Source organism: Polypterus senegalus, chromosome 1, assembly GCF_016835505.1.
Source record: "Polypterus senegalus isolate Bchr_013 chromosome 1, ASM1683550v1, whole genome shotgun sequence".
Classification (NCBI taxonomy): Eukaryota; Metazoa; Chordata; class Cladistia; order Polypteriformes; family Polypteridae; genus Polypterus; species Polypterus senegalus.
Window position 1 is genome coordinate 86,078,303 of NC_053154.1, and position 6,157 is coordinate 86,084,459.

Sequence of the window (6,157 nt, forward strand, 5' to 3'; positions counted from 1 at the left end):
ATAATTTATTTTACAGCATTTGTAATTCATCTTTTGTCAATGTATTTTTATTAGTGATAATCTTTTGCTTGCATTGTACAAAATAGTAAGTTGCTTTATTTGATGATAATATATATATATGTAAACTTCTTCAAACATGCTTAAGTCAGTTCTGGAACATGGAAGATCAGATCCTGTCCCAGTGCACTTGGTCCAAGGCAGAAAAATCACTCTGGAAAAGCACCAGTCTGTCAAATCGCAAGCTCAACTAACCAGCATGTCTTTGGGGACTTTGGGGGAAACCAGTACAGCCATAAAGAGACGACAGCCAGGCAGCACATTTGAATCCTCACTAAGTGAGGCGATAGCCCTGCCTATGCTGCTCTGTATACAAAGCAGACAGGTTGGTCTCCGTCTTGCTTACGGTCACTGATGAGGAGGAGGATGAAGATTCTTTATGCAGGTGTTTGTCACTGAAATTGCTGGGTTACTATTGGGTGATGTATCACTTCTTAGTAGCTCTTATGGTGGGTGCTAAAGGAGTTAATGCAGTCATTCTCTCTCATCTCTAGTTAGAAAGGGCCATTCCTATTCAAAACGCCCACATACAGTGGCTTTGTGGACATACAGTTAAACAAAAAGCATCGTTGGCACAGCTGCAGTGTTAGTTCTTGATAATGATGTCCCTGCTGAGACTGTGGGAGGCTCACTCGCTAAGTGTCTTTGGGTCTTGTAGTGTAAAATAACAACAGAGCTGGACGCTATATCTTTTGCTTTGTTTAATCTGCTCCTGTACAGATATTCAGCAGGCGCTTCACTGTTGGAAGTTAGTATTTGAAGGTGGGTTGAAGACATCTATGGTCTTGTTTCAAGTGTCAGCCCCCACCCTTTATAATGTTCTGAGGTCTTCCCTTCATCTACTCCTTTCTAATTGATTAAGTTTACAAAGGTCTTCCACTTTTTTCCTTTCCATATGTACCATTTGAGAGTTTGGTTAGTTTGTCTTCAGGCTTTGCCACTTTCATTATCTGTCTAATTCACCTTCCTAAATTTGTCTGTCCCTGTCCTATTACATAACTAAACTTTCTGAACTAATTTTTATTCTTTATTTCATCATTCCAGAAAAAGCACAATTGACCCTAAATGTCACACAAACAGAACATTGTGTATCATTATACTAAGACAAACAACAAAAATTCAGTATTTCCCATACAATGCATTGAAAGTGGCAGAAAGTCAGTGTTCACACCTCCCTTTGGACTCTCTACATTTTGTTGTGTTAAGACAATATCTATGTTTAAGTGACATTTTATGCTGCGTATCAGCAAAAAGTACTCATTAATGTCAGAATAAACAAAGCAATTCAGACATTATCCTAAACTGAATTTAAAATAAGAAAACTGACGCTGTCCGTATTTGTTCTCATCCTTTGGCACACCTAAGGTTATCTCATCATTATCGCTGATCAGAGCTGAGGTAGCTGCCTGCTCTCAGAATAAACACACTGGTGGAGTAGTGCGGCCCACCATGCTTGGTGCATTTCCAGGAAGGTGCTACACCATGAAGAACAAGGAACATTCCAAACAGATCCACAGCAGAGTTCTTCAAACACAGTAAAGTGTGCTTGATTAAAAAGAGCTACACACACAACAGTAGCACCCACCACAAAGATCTTGTAGGTCTATAAGGACTGAAGGAAAAATGATGCAAGGAGGTATAGAAGAATCTGCTGTATCACAGGAGCACCTGGAACTTGGAAGGTGATTCATCTTCCAACAGCACAATGATGTCAAACCAAAAATGTAAAGTCCTTGAGTAGCAGAGTTAGGCCAGATGACAGTCCAGTTGAGCATCTACAATTGGTTCAAGATAGCTGGTCGCAAACGGGCCATGTCTGACTTGGTAAAGCCTGTCGAGATGTGCTGCAGTGGGAGAGTCTTGGCCCGAGTGAGCCTCAGCTGTAACTGCACCAGGGTTCTTCCTACCAATTTGTCATCAGTTAGTTTTTGTTTAAAGTGAATTTACCAAAATGTTTGCATATTTTTTCACTTTGCCATTATGGAGTAATTTGTGTTTATAAGTGGTAAAACCTTGAAGTTCTATACATAGGGGGTCTAAGCTGTACCCCTGTAAACAGTGAAGACCATGGGATGAGTCAGTACTGTGAGTAGCAACTGCATTATAAGACAATGGTGTTTAAAGTGTTAAAAGCATTGTGTCCAACAGGAATATCTGCAACAAATGACGTCAGTTTTTATTTCTAATGTGTCCTCATATCAATGCATACAGAAAATCGTTAGATTTAAAAACCGTCTTTAGTGTTTTATACGCAAATTAAAGGTAAAAAAGCCACGTAGAAGAGCAAGCTTTGCCTGAACATCATAAAACACGTAACATACATGTGCCTGTTGTAGTGCGCCCCAAATGTCATTATTCTCCAAACCATGCCTGTCACTTGGATTCGTGCCCTCTCCAGGGGTTGTTCCTGCTTTGCACTCAGTAGTTGCTGTGATAGGCTCCAACTACCCAAAGGCTTTGGTCTGAATTAGTGGGTTTGTAAGAAGAGGGGATGTCCATTACTTTAGAATTCCATCTTAGGCCACAGCCTGTGGGAGATATGGACAAACCAAGGGTGACCCAAAGCCTCTTGGACAGTTCATTTTAATCGTCACTTGAACTATTTAAAGTCACTTGGCCAGCACTTTGGACTTGAACTTTACGTGTAGTCAACAAGAATTACATTATGTACAGTAAGCCACTTGCTTACTCGGATGCTGCATGGGCCTCCTTCCTACATCCCTAGAGCCATGCTTGTCAGGTTGATTTGGCCCCCGTTGTGCATGGCTGAGATTGCCCTGTGATAGACTGGTACCCTGACCAAAGCTGCTTTTGGCCTTCCTGAAATGTTCAGGGGTTTGAGGCTAACACGTTATGTGCAAGTTGCATGTCCAGTACCCATTTATATCCCCTATAATTGAGATTACAACCTTTCTTTTGACCCCTACATGTACTTTGTTTTTAGAACATTCGAACAATTTAGACGAGAACAGGCCATTCAGCCCAACAAAGTTCGAATTTCTTCCAAAAAAACATCAAGTTGAGTTTTGAAAATCCCTAAAGGCTTTTGCTACATCTTATAAATGACACACATCAACAAATCTAATGTAACATTAATTTCATTATTATTGGCAAGTTGACCTTGACACATGCACTAAACACATACATGGGCCAGCGTTGTCAGCAGGATTTGAACCTACGACACCACACTGCCTTATATTCATTGTAGGTATCCCAAAACACTGAAATGATGGAACCCCCCCGCAGAATTGGTTCACAGGGACTTCCAACTTACATAATTGTAGTTTATTTATTCTTACAAAAGTATTCTGAGTCACCCTTAGAAAGTGGAATGGGTTGCAGGTTTCTTTCAGTACATTTTGATGTTTCCCAGAGTTTACCTAAGGGGCCAAAACCCACAGTCCTTTAGAAGCCTGGTGCCATCCTCTAACCCCATTAGGAGATGCAGGATTGTGGAGGTCAGTCTGCTTACTTTGACTGAGAGGGCATCTAAGCATGTTGTGCCTACATTGGTTTACCAGTGTAGGAAAATGAGCGATTTTAACTCTGGTCCACCCCGGGACTCCAAATTAATGTCGGAAAATGAGGGATTTATGTTTCTTCCACCCAGGGGCACCACATAAATGTAGGGAATGGTGTATAATGTGAGAAAAATATTTGATTGATTGATTCAAGTAATTAAATAAACCTAGAAGGAGGAGATTATGAGCATGTGCGGATTACAGCGTGCTGCCACACCAACCACACAGTGAACCACCTGGATCAGACACGAGCGCAGCCGTACAATGGGTGACACCTCAGCAACGCACTGAACAGTGCATGTTTTGTACAGTGGCTGGAGTGCCAATCCTGCCACCAAACCCTAATTTTTCCCTGTAATTCGGAGGACCTGCTTGCAGCGCTGGACGCAGATTAACGTCAAACCCAAGACGGAGCAGTTGCAAGTTAAGGGCCTTGCTCAATGACCCAACGGAGTTGAGTCACTTCTGGTGTTTTTGCCTTAGCAAATTATTTCTACTACTTTTCTCTGTAGGAGGTGGTGTCCGGCCGCTAGATTTGTATCAAGACAACTGAAGCACACACATTTTAAGAAACAGAATAATACAATTTATTAATAAACACAAGGATTATAGAAACAACTGCATAAATGTTGCTATGCAAGACAGGATGCAGACTGACAAGACAGTTAAACAGTTTTGCAGTACCAAATCTTTATGGATGATGTCGAATGTTGTGTGGAGTTGTTGTTGCTGTTGTTCTGGGTTCAAGTTCTTGTGTTGGAGTGCCCTCTTTCTCTTTGTGACATGACCCTTTGTTTATGGCATTTTGTGCTCTCCTAAGTTGTAATAATTCGTCCTGCGCACTGACATGAGACGATTACTACCGCTAATCTATCCTAGGTGACAGCAGATGATAAAAGGATAGGCCAATATCACACCCCAATAAATTTCCCGTATACCCTTTATTCTGCACGGTTCAGTCCCTTAACGCCGATGCATTGATAGCCCACAAACAACTAATGGTCAATATCTATCGTCGCATAACGAATATATTACATAAAATAAAAAAAGAGTGCAATCCCTTACACATGCACTCCCCCACCATAAATAACCCTTATATTGTAGTGTCACAAATATATATATATATATATATATACACAATAACAATATTCCTTTCCCCAGTTCCCCTTCCAAAGATGGTAAATAGGTCCACAGTTGTCCACACATCTGCCCCCACTGATGCCAGCAGGCAAAACAAGGAGTTCTGACAATTGCGGACTGTTAGCTGCAATCACATCTTCATCATAAAAGACATACAGTCAGTCTTGCGCCATGATACAATACAATAAGTCCCCTGATATAGCTCACCGTTCAATTCCCCGATCAAAAGAATCGCTTCCACCTTGTGACAGGACTGTAGGAGCTCCTGGACTTCTTACATGGCCCGTGCAGTAGCTGATGTGTTTTTTATTCTCCGATTCTGTTTTTTTCCCCTCCTCTTCTTCTTTCTCTCTTTAAAATGTCACGCTTTATGCAAATTCCACCTCTGGGGCACTGCTGACAATCTCTGAATGTAAGAATGATCCCCACAACACCCGATCGACAGCAGAAAACATATTTATGTGGCGGCGCTACACAGTTATGACCTTTTCTGTATCATCTGCAACTTTATAGAGAAAAAATATTACTGTTTTTGGCACAAGAGTGTAGATGCTGAAGTGTCTTTCTTGAAGTAATGGCTGCTTCTTAGGCTGGACTCGGTCGTGGGTACAGAGCAGGTTCAGTTAAAGGTCACAAGCCTAAAATGAATGTCCATTTGGTGTAGCTGGATTTCTGCATTTCTGTGATATCTGCTGTCTTAACAGGCCTAGTTTGCCAATGACGCCTAAAAAAACAGGCAATGACCACTTTGTCCTGCACCAGCTACCCATGAAAACTTTCACATCCTTGCAGTACAAAGCCAAAAAGAAGAATAACGCGTCTAACAGGCCTACATGGATTGAAAAAGAAACCACTTTAGGATGACAAGTGCTACTTTGGATGTCACCTTTGCTCCGGCCAGTTACCAGCTCATGTCACATAAAACTGTGACAGCAGATGAAACACGCAGGTCACCTCATGCACTGTCCAATGGACACCTTTCACCTGCTGCCAGTTCCTGTGTGACCGTCACTAGAAAGGGGCATGTGGCCCAAACTAAGACAGCAAGGCATCCCCAGGGTAGACACTTCATTGATGATTTTTGTCTACATGCTGCTGTGCTTGACAAAGATGCTTCCTAAGTTCAACCACTGTAACATAGTAAGTGTTTAGAGGTTGGATTACATGACGTCTTTTATGGTAAAGGCCTCTTAGCACAATATCCCTGGTGCAGTAAAGTTGGCAACTCCACGTAAGCCAACATCTGAACTTCTCATAAATGCCACCCGGGCTCCTGGGGCTATTCTTTGTTGAGCACTGACTTGTTATGGCTGCTTTTGCTTTGTTTCTTGAAATCTTAAACCTATTGTGACCACAGTTTCACTGATCTTGGAATGCCAAGTCAAATGTGCTGATTCATCAGATGGTACAGCGTAATTGAGGATTCCTGGATTAATGTG